Source organism: Epinephelus fuscoguttatus, linkage group LG14, assembly GCF_011397635.1.
Source record: "Epinephelus fuscoguttatus linkage group LG14, E.fuscoguttatus.final_Chr_v1".
Lineage (NCBI taxonomy): Eukaryota > Metazoa > Chordata > Actinopteri > Perciformes > Serranidae > Epinephelus > Epinephelus fuscoguttatus.
Genome location: NC_064765.1, coordinates 16,507,275 through 16,525,164, shown reverse-complemented (window position 1 = coordinate 16,525,164; position 17,890 = coordinate 16,507,275). Strand labels below are relative to the sequence as shown.

Sequence of the window (17,890 nt, the reverse complement as noted above, 5' to 3'; positions counted from 1 at the left end):
GAGCACAGGAGTGAAATATGATGGCTTTATCGAGAATTAAACCTGCTTTGGAGATGAGGAAGCCTTTGAGTATCAGAATGGCCATGTGTAAAACACTATTATAACTTGCACTTTTAAAAGTTAATAGGCAAACTAAAAGCTTATTGGGGTTGACTCATGTCGGTGTCTAGCACTGTACAGGAAATACTGCAGGCACAAGCAACAGCCTGATTAAGCTGAACCAGTGAGTCAAGACTACAGTGTGGGTCTGCTCTGAACATTTTTTGACAGATTAGCTGCAAATATATGTAGCAATTACTCAGTTTAGTGCAAGCATGTCCAGGAAAGCAGGCTGGCAAAGGCTGGTGTTATTCAAAATATGCTTCTAAACATTCACCAACTTTTCTAGGCCTTAGCCCAATATCTAATGGTTCCCACTGCAGATGCAAATCTTTAAAAATGTGTCACACATATACACTTTTATTTATTCATTTAATTATTTTAGAAGACTAAATAATTTCTCAAAACAGATGGGCATTGTAATTTTTTGCAAATGTTACTCACACAGGAATAAATGGGGCATTTGTTGGGGACTATTTTCACCTGGGGAATAATACGCTTTTGTACAGTTGTGAGTATTTGTGGTAGCAGAACAGTGTACATACATTGAATTGATTCTAAATAAACTACAGTCTCACTCTGAACTTTTCAAATACAGACACTTGGTCAGTGGCCCTCAGTGTCTGATGCCAATGCACAGAGGCACCCTTTAGTGGCACTTTGAGATGCACAAGGGGGCTTCATTTTTTGCTGTTCTGAGCAACTGCTGTGGTATAAAGAATGGGAAAATCTGCAAAGGGTGGGTGGAAGGGGATGTGAGTGAGCCAAACAAACTCCGGACTTTCACCTTGGAGATTGCTGTCCGCATCCTGTGTGAAACCAAGTCACTCAAGTTTTTTATTTTCATTTTGCCAGGGCAGCATTAGCTCAGCCCATAGGCACTTCTCTGGTTGAGACACAGAGGATCGCTCAAGTCCCCGTCCAGGCCAAATATGAAGTGTGGACTGGTGGCTGGAAAGATGCCAGTTGACCTCCTGGGCACTGCCGAGGTGCCCTTGAGCAAGGCACCGACCCCCCAACTGCTCAGGGTGCCTGTCCTTGGGCTGCCAACTCACTCTGAAATCTCTCAATTTAATGCATGTGTAGGTCCTGTTGGTGCATGTGTGTGTATTTCGGGCTGGCGTGTGTATAACAGAGTGAAAATTGAATTTAGTATATCTCTGTCTTCTGCGTCTATGTTAGTAACAACATAGTGTGCCATAATGTGTAGCCCACTACACTAGTGACGTGTGTGTCATGATGCATGTCACATGATGGTACGTTAGGTAAGTAACAAACACACAATTTTAAGGCATGATTTTTGTAAATCTAAAAATGAAGTTTTTTACCTACGTTCTACGTTTATTTTGGAAAGAGACTACATTTAACAAGTGGAAATTGCATATTTCCTGTTCATATAGCAGTTTATTTTGAAAAGACATAATGCATGAAACAAGCGTAAATTAATCGACAGCCGTCATACTTTATTAATAATGTGTTAACAATCCATATTTGACGAGTAGGGAATGAGAATGTGTTGACAGTGTCGCTTATTAATGTGTTTTTAATTGTTTTGGTTTTTTTGTTGTTGTTTTTTACAACACTGATGTTCTATGACACAGAGGTTTAGTATATTTATGGGATTTGTTGACAATAAGAAAAATGTAGAATATCACCAGACACGTCCCTTAACATTAGCAGTTGACTAAGTGCTTTTCAGAAGTATACAGTCATGATATTACACCAGACCCATGCACTGCCATGCTGGGTGGAACACGACATCTATTAGCTCTGTCCCACTTGCAACAAATGACAGTATGGCATGGTTGTGGCAAAAAGGAATATTTTAAGACCTGGTTGGCTTAAATCACCAACTTCCACATGGAGAGAGTTGGATACTGTGTTTTCCTCGGCTTTGTAAGCTTTGATGAAACATGGCAACCATGCCATGGCCTTATGTGTTTGTATGTATGTAAAGATACTTGTTCATAATGGGTTGGACAAACAAAATATGTGTACTTGTACTATATGCAAATGTACAGACATCCACCCAAAAGAACTTTTTATGTCTTCTTTTGGTTTAGTACTGTTCATTTCTGAGGGTAGGGGAGGGTGACTTGTATTTGTGTTGTGTTCAAATCTGAAAATCTACAAATATTAAAAAAAAAATAAACCATTAGCAGCCGACGTTACAGTTTTCTTGACCTTTGTAGGTCACTTGTGTCCATATTGTCATTATCTGTTTTTATTATACTCCACTTAAATCCCCACTCTAAACAAACACAAAAACATGAACGCCAGAGCCGTAAAAACACCAACCATGAACCTGCAGCTTAACCTGCTATTCACCCTCTTAAACATACCTATTTTCCTTGAGAAACACTGAAAATTACAAGCTTCCTCATTCACCGCAAATAAACCGCTGATGGGAGTCCTTAAGTGGCAGTACAAAGAGTTATAAATTGTTTTTTTTTTCACCTTTTCACAATGCCAGGAGGAATATAGCCCCATTACACTCTTGAGGGTCACTTTTAGTGTCTGAAGGTAGTGCTTACACAGACTTTACAACGTGTATCATTATAGCGCGCCATATAAGGAAGCGGCTGGGATGAGAAAGGGAAAGAAAGAGGAGGTCACCAGGGCTGTCAGTTTCAGAGGGAAAGGGAGGACCAAAGATCAGCACTCAATTATCACCACTTAACTGAAGTGAATCTCCCTTCTTATTCGTGCCACCTGTTTTTGAAATCAGCTGTTTGAACCTTTAGCACATCATACAGTAGCCTAATGCGTTCTCTGTGTTTTCTGTCAGCTAGCTCTCACTTTAAACTTCCCTTTTGTGGAGACATTTTAAACCCAAACTATCACACAGAACTCACAAATATCACTCCCCAACCAAACACATATTTATCCTCAATCAGTGATAGACGTATCTCAGTACCAAGACAAAACGGTGATAAACCACCACCGCGACAGTGATTTGTCATTTAGAAGTGATTCGTCTGGTGCTGTCCCATCTCCTGGCTGAGTAAGACATCACATGTCAGCGGTGATTGACAGTTCCCAGTTCTGTCAGTTAGCTGCGGGGGAGCTGCAGGGAAAGATAAGGACATCTATCTGTGTAGTCCCCAATGGCAGGTTGGGGTCACGTGAAGGTCCCCTCCAACCATGATGATATCTGTTTCTAGTAGGTCTGGGTTTACTCCGACTGTAACACCTGTCCTCGGCTGATCTTTCAACCCTACCTGACCCCTAAGACTTATCTGGATCAGTGTGTATGATTGTTGTTGTTAATACAGGATGTGGATAGAGTAAACACCCCAAAGTGAAGCAGACTGAAAAGGCGGTTGCCTGTATCGCTTAATTTTAAGGTATGTTGAGCAAAAACTCAAAAAACATTTTTTAATGTAAATTATGTAGAATCACATAATTCAGTTCTTCCCCTTTTGACGCCTACTCTCTTGCTGTCTTCACCTTCTGCTTCATCCTGCCATGATTAATGATTATCAAACACTAGAAGACCTTGAAAATTCTTTTTTTTAAGACTAACGTCTGACACTACCTCACGTCTAAAGACAATGTGACTTCGTGTGACACATCGAAGATTCTGCAAAGACTGGGGATCTTGCAGGGACACTGTTTGCAAGACCACAACTAGATTCCTTTGAACTTATTTCCCATCCTGTTCCCGGTGGAAAATATAAAATGCTAAACTCCCTTAAAGAAATATGACGTATTGGGGCGTCGGTGGCTTAGTGGTAGAGCAGGCGCCCCATGTACAAGGCTGTTGCCGCAGCGGCCCGGGTTGGACTCCAGCCTGTGGCCCTTTGCTGCATGTCACTCCCCCTCTCTCTCTCTCTCTCCCCCTTTCACACTTGTCTGTCCTATCCATTAAAGGCAAAAATGCCCCAAAAAATATCTTTAAAAAAAAAAAGAAATATGACATATTGACAATTTTTTAAATGTTTGCAAAACACATAATTCTAGAGGCCCAAAAAAGTAAGGTTCACATGTCAACAGTGTTCTTGTCAATTAGGCATCAATAGAATCCATATTTGCTACAAACTTTACATTTTTGGATTAAGTCGCCTTGACTCGCGATTCACCACCCGCCTCCACTGGTTTACTGCGCTATTTCAGTTGGAGGACATCATCAGAATAAGAGACAAACTGTTTTGAAAATAATGATTTCTCATTAAAATAAGCCCCGTGTCCACTGAGCAGTGCAGTACACTTTTCTTTTTTCCATTTCCACTGTGGATGGTACCAATGAAACCGTTTGTAATGTCCCCATTTTTGGTCACCCCTTCTGTTGGGGTCCCTAGCATTTAGATTCGAGAGTTTTACATGCATTAGTAAACTGTAACTATAAAATGAAAGGATGTTTTGCTGCCTCTTGCAGCAGCTGTAGACTGAGCAAAAAATAACTCAAATTCCTGGGCTGACTGCTGGCAACTTTTAAGGCGGAACATTTACTTGTTATGTAACTCAATGTATGAGTTGATGACGTGAATCCATCTGCCCACCTTAAATTTCAACATGACAACTTTGACCATCACTTTAGTTTTTATATGACATACACTTTTAATAATGTCTGGATCTTCAAGTATTCAAAATATATATCAATTTCGACCGGGTTATGTGAACTGCATATATTCTAATCGTTACTTGGAGGGAAAAAAGTGTCATGGAGAGTTGTTCCTGTGGGCTCTGGCAACACTAAACCCCTGAGCTTCCATGAGAAAAACTAAATGCACAAACTCGCCTTTTTTAAAATATCCCACAGACTCTCACTGCAGCCTGTTTTGTTTTGCTCTGAAAATGTTGGCATGCAATCTTGTTCCTTGGATGATAAATGAGGTGCAGACTGATAAAGCAGGAAATATAGTGAGTACTGGATGGAACAGTGAGTGACAACAACCCCGCCCACAGTTAAGAGAACTGTTTGCAGTGGAAACGCTAGGGTCTACGTAGGTACCATGTCTGAAGGGTTACTTTTGGTTCCAAAAGTACCATACTAAAAGTGTTTGGTGGAAACAGAGCTATAAGTGCTGGTTGGTGGATCAGCCAAATACACGGCAAATTAAACACGGACTTTTGTTCACACCATATTTACTGTCTACCCAGTTTGCTGCTTCTTGTTTGGTGCTGGAGAGAGCGCAGATATTCTTCACTATTCAAATAATTTGTAACATGTTTGATTTTGTAGGAACTGCAAGATAAGAAAAAGACTGACAGGCTTGGACCACTTAACACCAAGTGATCAAGATCATGGGAGCGCATACCAACTCAGGTAAAACTGTTTTTTTCTGGCATTGGAAATTAATCTGCGACAGTGAAACCCTTGAAAAGTCATTTGGTGTGAGGCTGGCTTAACATGTATTTACCTGCATGTTGCTGTGTCAAGTCCACAGTGTGGCATCTATTAGTATTTAGTGTCGGTTGTTGCAATGCATGGTAATAAACAGTAAAACCACACTATAAATGTTACTCCTGTCCTTGAAAATTTTAAAGCTATTAAAGGAACACTACACAGATTTTACACATGTTCAGCTTACTTGTCACAGGGAGTAATACTGAGCCTGTGGAAACAGTTAAATGTCTTCTGTGGCTCTGGAGGAAGCTTTCAAAATGAAATGCACTGGCCTGAACCAGACTGCACAATGCCATAAGTGTGTTAGCAGATTTAAGCACCCATTACTTTTATCTCCTCAAATCTCCTTATTTGGCTTTATGCAAAGCAAACGCAGAATCAGGCCTTGCAGGGGGCACCCGAGGGGGGGAGGGGCAAGCCCTGTGCCACTTAACCTTAAAGTACCTTGTATTTAAATCCCTCAACATATGTAGTCTGGCCATAAGATCTGTGTCAGAGTTTGTTTAAATGTGTTTAACCAAGTAGCTCTTTTGTAATGTGATTATCTCGGCATTACCATGTTGACTGCTACAGTAAAGAGGTTTTCCGTTCCCCGTACAGTACGGTTCAGTATATGCTACGTGGAGCCATCTGAGGTCAAATGGGTTTGCCAAAGCATTGATGGGCTTAGAGAAAAACAGGCCAAGTGCTTAAACAGGAAGACATTTTAATTACAGCATAGGTTTCACTGGGCATCTGTCACAATATCAAGAAAATCCTGTCCGATGGACTAAAGGAGGTTGTGTGTGGCCTGTGTTGGCATGTTTGACTGTTTCTTGACAGGAAAGCCCTCTGAGGTCAAACAGGGTACTTAAGTGAACTGATGTGAACTGTTCTTATGTATTAAAGGTAACAAAAGTCACTAGACCACAACCTTGCCATGGAGTTATAGGGTTCAGTCATTTAAAGATGAATTTTTGAAATAGCATTTAAAGCTATTATGTGTAACTTTCAATATAAAAATGTCTAAAAACAAGTAGACCAATGCAATATATTTTTTTGAATTGTGTACTGACATCATCCCAAACATGTTCAACAATTTTCATACCCAGAAAAATCTGCAATTTTTATCAAGGACATGTCCATTTCATTTGGTTGCAGGTCATAGCCCCCATAAATTCACTTTAATCCAGTTTAAGACACATTTTTATGAAACACTTTGTAGATCTTGGTCATTTTTAACAATATCTTTTAACTAGATGAAGGATTTTAGTCATCGGATATCTGGATCTTAAGTTATCAGAGAAATGAGCTAAGCTAAAACTGGTGGCAGCTCTGCTCCAGCCCCTGCTGTGCCGAACAATATTGGAGAAACACTCATTTTTAACATAAAACTGCTTTATTCATTGTTTTTGCCAGTTTAAATCACCAGGTCCATTTGTCTTGGAGAGGAGGAGACCTCTGCAGATAATTCGGCTCCCAGTAAAAACCTTCTGAACATCTTGATCTTAAGTTATCAGAGAAACGAGCTAAGCAAACACTAGCAGCAGCTCTGCTCCAGCCCCTGCTGTGCCGAACAGTATTGGAGAAACACTCATTTTTAACATAAAACTGCTTTATTCATTGTTTTTACCAGTTTAAAAAAACAGGTCCATTTGATTTGGAGAGGAGGAGACCTTTGCAGATAATTCGGCTCCCAGTAAAAACCTTCTGAACGTCTGGATCTTAAGTTATCAGAGAGGAAGAGTTTGACATTGAGTTTTGACATCACACTGCTTTATGCAGCGTTTTTACTGGTTGAAATCACTGGTTTGTTGTCACTGAAGGAATTCTAACTGGGAGAAACTGACTACAGTAACGGCATTGTTCCGTCTTTTGTTATTCATTTGATTAAGAGACCCCTAGCGATAAAGAAGTACGTAAATTATATGTTTAACATTAAAACTCGTGGACAGGATTCTAATATTGCTGCATAGGAAAAAGGTTAAAAAATGGACGAGTAAGGATTGATGCAGACATCTAAAAGCAGCAGCTCCAAATCCATAAATGACCTTGTCTGTGAAAGAAGAGAGGGAAAAATGCAAATAGCAACGGGAAATGACAGAGTGGAACAACAGGACATTTAAAGGAGAAACGAGACAGAAAGAGTCAGGGGGGGAGTAAAGGGTAAGAGAGAAAGCCTTGCTTATTATCTCAATCATCGAGCGGAATAATAGGACAACAAAAAGCCTGAGTGTGCCCAAACCTAGCAGCCCGCCTGCCCGCCAGTCGGGCCTGATGTGGTTAAAAAGAGTTTGGCTAATCGACTAAGCTCTCGCCGTCCCCACCCCAGTGACCCAGAACAGCCATCTTCCTCTCCCCCACGAGACCCCTACAGAGCAAACACTGCAGGGACATTAAACACTCATACACATTTTTAACCATTATCCTAAATGGCAAGGACTGTTCTTTTCTCCTTCCATAAGGTTTGAGCCATTGAATAAACTCAAATGATAATCCATCAATTTATTTCTACTTAGGTTGGTGAATAATGGCGCAATATCAGTCCTGGAAGGAGCATTAGGGAGTACAGATAAGTTCATGAAAAATTGACATCATTTGTTTCAGTAGGGACCTGGATTTTCCTTTAAACCTTTTGCAAAACGAAAAAGAAATCCTAAATATAGTGTGCCAGCTACTTCTTCACACTGCCTGTCTCTTATTTTCTTGCTGCCCCATTTCACCCTCCTACTATGCACTCACACATGGTTATGTGGCAGCAACATGGGCAGCGTGCCAGACCCATTGTTACTGTAAATACTCAGGGGCTAGTGTTTCCCCAGAGGAATATCATTTGAATTGTAGCTATATCTTAACCACCTGTAACATGTGAACTAAGTTTGATCCCTCAAACGTTTCCTGTCCCAGAAGAGAACATAAGGCTCGGTGGTGAAAGGAGGGTAAAATCCCCGTGTGTGGATTTCCTTTAATTACAATACCATTTGCAGTTAATTATGTACAAAGTATTCTAACAGCACAGGTTGCTTGACCTCCTGTGTCCCGAGCTATTTTAAGGGTAAGCAGCAAGATAGGATAGCGAACGAAGACAAAAAAATAACTGAAGCCATGACAATATTGCAAAATAAATGTAAACATACAGGAAAGCAGCCACAGTATTACTATACCAAATTGCTCGAATAAAATAAAAGCTTCAAAGACTGTCTGTACAGTTTGAGGTAACTACCCAATTTTTTCCATTTTATAATACATTTATTCTTACAATCCACCACATTTGAATAGGAAATATTGTACTTTTTAATTTACTACAAAGATTAACCTACCCAACAGTATATTAAGTAGTTAAAATAGTCTCACTTCCACCAGCTACAACATTAAAATGCTGCTCAGACATTAAAGCATCAATAATATCCATAAAATAATATTATATTTATGATAATACAGGCTGTTCTCATGCATTGTTCATATGTATACAAACAATGTAATGTACCAAAATTGTATGCATCCCACATGATCATGAGCCAGTACTTGGTGTATAACCTATGAATTTGTGAAGGCTGCGATCACGTTACCAGTGCGCCGATGGGAGTAAGGATGGAAATATTCTGGTGGATGAGTCACAAACACGGTACTCTCTTGCAGGACACAGATGTTCGGAACTGTGTGAAATCAAGTGAGTCATTTTAAGATACGTCGTCACCATGTTTTTTGTTTTCCTAAACCTGAGCCATTGAGCTTAACGAAAGAGTGTGGAACTTGAGCTCAAGTGTCTAAATTAATTTGAAGGGCGCTAATTTTTTAGATACCAAATGAATCGTTGTATGAGGATACATTGAAAGATAAGACACCTACATAGGTAATTTTTCAGCATGACAGGTATTTTTACATTGTGGTATTGCTGCTTCTACTTAAAGGTACCCTGTTGAGTTTTTGACCACTAATGGTGCTATAGAGCAATGTTTTATGAGTGAACCTCTGTTTTGTGTTTATTATGTATGCATGTGAGCGTAGGGTACTTGATACACATTCCTGTTACTATTCCAAAGCATTCCACTGTTTGACATTTGGAGAAAATAATGTGCAAAAAAAGACATAGCTATGCGCATTTCCAAAACTAGACCCTATCCACTGGAGTCATCATTTGTTGGAACTTTTCGTAACCATGGAGAAAAATAAAGCTTAATCCGATTGGAGAAAAATAGAACTCTGTCCCATTTTATGTTATTCATACATATTTGTAGCACTTATATTTAATCCGCATGTGCTGCTATTGTTTAGGCCTACCTGAATTTTTGTATATTGTGTTTTTTATCATTCAAAGAAATACATTACTCGATAAATTGAGATAAATATGTAAAAATAAATAAATAGAAATAAAACTTACCTGTAAGCTTCTTTCTTCTTTCTTTTCTTTTCTCTTTCTAGAGACTAGAGAAGAATATTTTATCCTAAATACAATGTAACCTTTAAGATGTGAACGTTTGTATGACAGTAGGCAACAATACAGCGTTGTACATCATCAGTAAAGGCCTGAACATACTCGGGCGGAACGTACGCGGAACGGACTCTGCGAGGAATGTCCGCAGTCATTTGGGCTTCCATAGTCGAGCGCACTTCCGCGTTGTAGTTTCCTGTGAAAAATCCCCGCGGTGTGAAAAATACATGCCGAGCAGTCACTGTTACGCGGAGCGGAGTCCGCACGGTCGTAAAATCTGAGCTTTGCGCACACAGGGCTTGCGGACGTCCGCTTTGAGTCCGCGCAAACCTCCGCAGAGTCCGTTCTATGTACGTTCCGCCCGAGTATGTTCGGGCCTTAAGGCAGCATCGATGCAGACTCACTGTGGGAGGGTTTTATAACTCACTTCCACTCCTCACTAGTTGCTCTGGCATGGCACTCAATGTAGCGGACCCTCCACATGAACAAGGAAACAGAGTGAGAGTGGGTAGGGAGAGGGCGTAGGGGGTGGTTTGGGAAAGGCCAACAATTTAAAGGAGCTGCAAACGACAGTCAGAACATATCTGTGATTCATCGTCTGATTTACGTTGTCTGCACACAGTTCTCAACATGGAGGGGGCTGAGGCGGCAGCTAACAAACAGCTAACAGTGCTAACAACAGCAACAGTGCTGACAGAGGTGACGGTGTTAACCTATAGGGGTAACTGGATGGTGGGCGCTAAGATTCCACAATGACACTATGGGTCAGAACAGCATTATCAGAGCGTCAGCAATTAGCTAGCCAATGGGAAACACACACAGGGACACACTTTCACTAACATGCTCGCGCTGCTTGACTGTCTACTGAATCAGTACATAGTGGAATCTTAGATTACAGCACATACAGAGAAACCTTGACTCCATTCTCTTGTCTGGACTACTCCACTTTATCTTTACATCACAAATAGTTGCTCCCTGCTATATTAATGCTCTGAGAGGTGTATTCAGCTCCTTTCAAGATATTAAAAAAAACTGACTTTGATGCCTTTAAGTGAAACTTGTTCTTCCACCGGCTACACGTCAGGTGAAACGGTTAGTTCTTTCCAAGTGGTGCTTACTTAAAAGGTCTACCAGGCAGCTAAGAAAACAATGGCCCACTTTTGTCAGATGCTCCTCCAATTCTCTATTGGCTCGACGGAGGGAGCAAGTTGGCGTGCTGACTTCCTGTGTGTGGGTGTGTGAGAGTGTGTGCACATACAAGTTTGTAATAGCGAGGTGATTGTTAATTTACATCCGTTCATTGCCATCTCCTGGTTTTAATTCCGCCATTAGAGCATTAAAGGCGCTGCTGGCAGAGGCCCCATTACTCTGTTATGGGGGGATGTTGGAATGAAACAGTGTTATTATATAAATACCATTGCACTTTTGACTCCAGGAAGCTACTTCCTGAGGTGTAACCCTTAGTCATTCAGGGACCTGATTTACAGTAACTAGCCAGGGGTGGACGTGCTTCTCTAACACTTTATTTCACCCCTCTGCGCGCCTTCCCTCCTTTCTCTCCTTCTCCTTCCCACCCTTCACAGACACCCAGGTTTCTCATCTAATTTTAGGACTGGAAATCTCACTCTTTGACATGTCCTGGGGTTGATTTTCACCTCGACCACCGGCACAGCTGTCCGTCCATGTGACGTCCAGAGGCGAGATGTTCTGCTTTATTAAAAAGTGTGAATATAAAAAAAAGCAGAGAGGGAAAGAGAGTGAGACACGCACACATGAAACGAGGTACAATGGCAGACACTGTTAACATACATCTGTCCAATTTGTACATGCAGAGATGCAGGCTCGCAGTAGCCGGGGCCTAGGTGTGTTTGTTTGAATTATAACTGGCCATCATGCATGTTGTGTAGTGTACAAATCCATAGAAGAAAGGGTGCTGTTGCGGATCTATTCATCTGACAAACTTCTCAGGCAATTTGAGGTAAAAGACAATAACAATTTACATGACACAGAGGGAGAGAGGGGAGGAAAAAAAGATGCAAACTCCCTGCCAATCAAACTTGCTTTTGTGTACACCACAGCAGATAAAAAAGAACCTGACTTTGGAATCAAAAGATTAAAACAAAAGCTCCCTTGTCGAGTGTCTGTAATAGCACCAACTCTCTGGCTACTGATTATATAGAAAACAACTGCAATTACATTTCTGAGCTCACAAGAGAGAGGCGAAGAGGCAAAACCAGGCCCAGGAGAGATGATTAATAATTAAATTTTTTATTCAAACGCAGCCAATGCGCTGACAGCCACACCGTCTCACTGGTTCCCTCATCAGCCAAATGCAAAGCATGGCCACCAGGAGAAGGGAGGGGGGGAAAAAAATAAAGTGGCTGTTTTTCTGGCACAAAAAAACACATACGCATCCTACTCCTTTTCTTCTCGTCTCACATTTGATGAGAGAGCAACAGTGGCGTTTTAATTTAAATGTGAAAATCCCAGTTCTCTGAAAGAGAATGATGCTATTTCCCCCCTAGTGAGTCTTTGGAGAAATCCTCAGCTCCCCTGTGCCTCTGTAACTCCTAATTTATTTCAAGAGTGTGTGTGATTAGAAAAACCCTCCTAAATTACTGTATCGCGCAAAACGGTATAATTAAATTAATATTGGATGTAATAATTACTTTGTGGATTCTCATTTTTCATACACACAGCTGCTTTGTTGCCTGAACCATTAGCATTTGTCTGCTGCAATTAACAAAGGCTCTAATGAGATTTCTTCGTATGTGTGTATGTGAGCGTGACTTTATGGGGGCCTTGTTTGAATATGTGTGTGTGTGTGCGCGCACATGTGAATGCTTATGCATGCAGATTTGACTGTGGGTTAGCAGGCGCGCGCCCCGCACTTACAAATATATAACAGCTCTGCATTTCCTGACACGTTAAAAGGGTTTTGTCATGGCGGGGTTTTTTACGAGTATCTTCGGACAGAGTAATTTAGCTTCAATGAGAACATGAACTTTAAAGAAAAGGTGGAAAAGTTCCCACTTCTTAATGACTAAAGGTTGAGGAATCTCAGTGGTGCCAAGAAAGGTACATTACTCTCAATCTCAACTGTAATGTATTCCACTACTTGTGAAAAATAGCTACATTTGTCTAATGCATGTCACCGAACTGACTTAATTCTGAATGATGATCCTGTCCACCGATTTCATTCACATTCTCACGCTTCGCAAGGACATGAGTCATTTCCTTTCAACTTTTATAGTTACAATTTTCGATGCACGGTTACTTGTACAAAGAGTTGGATGTTTAGGCTCGGGAAAGGGGAATCCAAATCAGACTGCTTTCCGAGTTTGACGTCGGCAACAAATAAATTCCATTACATTAATAAAGTGGCTAAATATGTCAGGTAGTCAATAACTGTCACATGCTGTTGGCAGGTTTGGGACCCGCTCAACCTCCTCCAGTGGTCTTTGAGATAACCCTGTCCATTTGCAATGACTGCAGTGTGTGTCACAGTCGTCTCTGCGTATTCTGACTGACAGGTGAACCTCTCTTTTCTTCAAACAGGACAACAGTCTCCTTCCCTCTCTGTGTCTGTCTCCCTCTCCTCTTCTGTCTACGACACTTCTGTGCCAGTACTGTCACTGCAGATGAAAATGTCCCCTAGTTATCTGCCTGCGTAATTGCTGTCTTGTTTGGTTAGGAGATTAGAGGGCTGAAACTCTTTGTGTGGTCTTGCAGATTGAACAAACAGGCACCAGTAAGGAACCTCTGTCCAAAAACCACAAGGCAGACTCTTGTCTGTGTGATGATAGCGAGCCAGATGGACTGGCGCAGGTGATAATTGTGGAGGTTGGCGTGTTGATGGGCCATGTTGAGATTTGACGATGTAGCCTCATTTGAAAGCCATTCGGCTCTGTGCTGTTACGTCTCCAGATATGAGAGCTGAAGTTTCTCTCTGCTCATGGATACATCACACTTAATGACTTAGAGTTTTTTTCCTATAGCAGTGTCTGTGTAGTTACACTTGTCAGAACTCTTTTGAGTTCTCACTAGGGGTGGGCGATATATCGACTTTACTCAATATATCGTGGCTTGTTCCACCTGTGATGTATAAATGGCTATATCACATGGAGTTAACCGTCATGTCAGTAGGCTTGCTTTAGCATTTGGCTTTCTCCCTCTGTCAGACACAATATGAAAATGAAAAGACTTGCAATCATGATAACATTACATATGCATCCAGACCATTCTCTCTTGGGTGATAGTGTTTGAGCAGGCAAGGTGTGTGTTTTTGTATCTGCAGGGCTCCAGACTGCGACCATTTTGTTGCATTTTTGCAACCATGGAGCACCAGTACAACTTGCACATTTTAAAAATGAACTGAAGCGCTGTTAGTTTGTTTCCTGCTCACAGTGTATGAATCCGCACGTTTAACAGCATCACTGTGACAGTTTAACTTTCTGCTAACTGCTAACAGCTAACTGCTGACCAGAAGCTTATAGGTCACAACAAACATGTAAACACTTCCAGTCCGAGACGACCAGAGTGCTTCAGAATAAAAGCACCAGTGGTACTTTATTAAATTCAATTGTAACATTATTTTAACTTTATCAAAACAGTTCTTTATTTAATTCTATTGTAACAGTACCTTTTTTTTTACTTTATTAAAACAGTACTTTATGAAGCTTTTTTGTAACATTACATTAATATGAAAACAGTTATTTAAATTTATTGTGACAGTATTATATTTAACTTTATTAGAACAGTATTTTCTTTAACTTTATTGTAACAGTACTTTAACTTTATTGTAAAATTACTTTAACTTTAATAAAACAGTTCCTTATTTGTCTTTATTGTGACAGTTTTTTATTTAACTTTATTGTAACAGTACTTTGTTTAACTTAATTGTAACATTTTTTTTTAACTTTATTGTACTTTATTTAACATTATTGTAACATTACTTCAATTAACTATATCATACCAGTTATATATTTAACTTTATTGCAACAGTACTTTATTTACCTTTATTATAACAGTACTTTGTTTAACTTTGTTATAATATTACTTTCTTTAACTTTATTGTAACATTACTTTAACTTGATTAAAGCAGTTCTTTATTTAACTTTATTATAACAGTACTTTATTTAAATTCATTATAACATTATTTCAATTAATTTTACTGTAACAGCACTTTTTAAACTTTGTTATATCACAGTAGCTATTTTAATAAACGTTACTGTACCTGCAGTTTATTTATTAGTTTAGTATTTTTACTAGTCTACAGTAGTTTGGAGATTCCAAAATATCAAGATATATATTGTGTATCGCGATATAACCTAAAATATCGCAATATTATTTTATATCGCCCAGCCCTAGTTCTCACAATCTGTGGCTATTAGCCAGCTGGCTTTCTCTTTAGTGTACTGTATACAACTGCTGCACCTCTCCGAGTGGTGAAGTCTGGTTCGGTCCTCTGTGTGCTGTCGCTAGTCAGAAGTGACAGCCTTTATTTCAGCAGCCTGCACTTTTCCTCCCTGTCTCTGAGGGTGGTATCCCGTCAACAGCACAGCCTCAGCCTCAGCCGCGTACAATACTACGCTCCTCACTATTAAGGCAAAATCTCCATCCCAAGCCCTCCCATCTCCTTTGGCCCTGCATGCTTTTATTTCCCCTCTTCTTGCTCCTTTTTTCACTTTCTCTTTCTGCTGTCCTCCATTCCGTTGAAAAGCGGAGAGAGAGAACGTCAGGCTCCTCTTGTCACGGTGGTTCCAATCAGTGGGGCAAAGCTCAGGGATCATGTTTGATACTGTCAGATGGCCTGGAAAATTAAAAACCCAATTAAAGTGGCAGTCCAGAGGTCAGCTCTTCTGCATATCAAAAGCTCTCCTCTGGCTATTCTACACAAATTATATCCGTTAACAGCTCACTTTGCTTAGGCTGCACCAGCACAGCACTTAGGGAGTAATAAGTGCTTTCCCCTCTCCCTGTTCCATTTCAAATGTAAACCTTTGCGCCTGCTCAGCCAGAGGAAATAGAGACGAACAAATCATTACCAAATAATTTTTCGTTGTTTCTTTCTTTGAGCAAGATGCAAAGCTCTGTCAGGAGTGTGTTATTAATGTAACAGGCGAAAGAGAAATACAACCAGTTTATTTTTAGATATGTTGCCACCTAACTCTTTTTCTCCTCTTTCTCCTTTGTCCACACATGACATGCTACATTTCTGCTCGTATTTATCTTTCTGCTTTTTGAGAAATAGCCACCGACCGAGCCCCCCCATTCCTCTCTCACTTTCTCTATCTCCCTCGTTCTTTTGTGTTCTCTGTTTTACCCACGATTCATTAATTCCTGTACAGTGGTAGGGGAAAGGACAGAGAGAAATGGCCAACCAAGCTTAATGGCATGCGTCTCGGGCCAGGCCATTAATATTCAGCTTAATGTTTCTGATAACAGGGCTGGGGGCCATGAGGAGCCGCTGGCCCAGACAGCCTTATTAAGCAGCTGAAGTGGAATGATGCTCGCTCACGTCAGGGATCAAATGCAAGAGTAAACACATATGCACGCACGCGCACACACACACACACACACACACACACACACACACCCACTCACAGTCAAGACAATTGTCTTCGGGACTTCAGACAGCATCAGGATCTTCCCACTAAATCGCTCCCACCATCCACCCTCTCTTTATCTGTGTGCCAGTAGCAGCCTCAAAGCTTTGGTTAGTTGCAGTAGCTGTTTGTAAATGCACCACGCCGTCATGTGATGATGTTCTAGTTCCTTGTCACAGGTTGGTCAGCATAAATGAATATATAGCCTCAATAGCTTGACATTTCTCTTTTTTGTTATCTCAGATTTTCTTTTCTTCCCCCTCCTTTTCTCTTTTTCTACAGCAAGCCACAAGTCCTCTGCGTTGGGTCTTTTAGCTCCATCTCATTTACATTTAATGACATGATAATACACATTAGCAGACTATTTCAAATAATTACAGCCTTTCAATCGCTTTTTACCCTCACCTCTCTCCCCCAAATGTTCTTCTACATCCTACATGCTCTGTTCACGCTTTTTTTCCTCTCTAAACTTTCATATTTTTAATGGCAATAATAGAAAATGCTTTTCCTCAGAAACAATGTATAATAATATGGCACAGGGACAGGGGGAAAGAAAAGATTGAGCAATTTTCGAAACGGTGCAGGGCGGAGGGGTGAATAGGACATTAAGTTCTTTTTTCTGGTAGTGGTGGTGGTGTTTTTTTTTTTTTTTTTTTTCCCTTTTCCCTGTCATGCTGACGGGGTCTTACGTTAAAGCTAACAGCGGCCGGGCAGACAGGAAGGTGACAGCTCTCCTGTCAGGTCAGCCATGGCCGATGGTGAATAAGAGCAGCTGTAATTCTCCCTTAAGTTCAAAGAATCCATTCAGAAAACCCGTCGTATTATGTTCCCTCATACTTTTTCTTGTTATATGACGAAGTCAGACATGCTGTAGACAATTTAAGATGGAGCAGGGGAGAGGAGTTGAGAGGCGTATCTGATGAGATGTTGAGAGGTAGGTACAAAATAAGAATTGGGAATTGGCAAAGTCCTCAGAAAATCAAGGAATAATTGTGGTGTGTTACAACTTTGGTCTTACCTTTATAATTTTGACCATCATTTCTATCAATAATAATCTGGGAACATGGCTTCACAACAAAGTCTGATGGGCGAAACAACGACAAGCCAACAGTTTAGCCAACACTGGCATATACCGAGATAACTGAAACATTAACACAGGGTCACATCCTGGAAAATTTATTTCATATTTTCGTTTGAGCACCAAAACAACAAAAATAAGATCCAATGTAATAATCCTGAGCTTAATCTCTCATATTTTATCTTTATCTCCTTCTCCTCTTCCCAAAATGTCCAGTGTTTTCCAGGATAAAGGCTAAAACATCATCATTCTTGGCTCCGGAAACCACTCCAGAATCTATTTAGCCATGTGCATGGGGGCCTTATCAATTTTGGAAACATAATGAGAGAACAGTGTTGGCACCC

General features: G+C 40.5%; 1 protein-coding gene across 1 annotated transcript in view; it reads left to right on the top strand.

The window, feature by feature from the left end:
• The window catches only part of meis2a (Meis homeobox 2a), a 229,812-nt gene that overhangs the window by 92,896 nt on the left and 119,026 nt on the right, over nt 1-17,890 (top strand). The window contains exon 2 of the mRNA XM_049596479.1: nt 5,285-5,368. The gene's annotated coding sequence lies outside the window, so the exon portion shown is untranslated. The remainder of the gene's footprint in view (nt 1-5,284; nt 5,369-17,890) is intronic.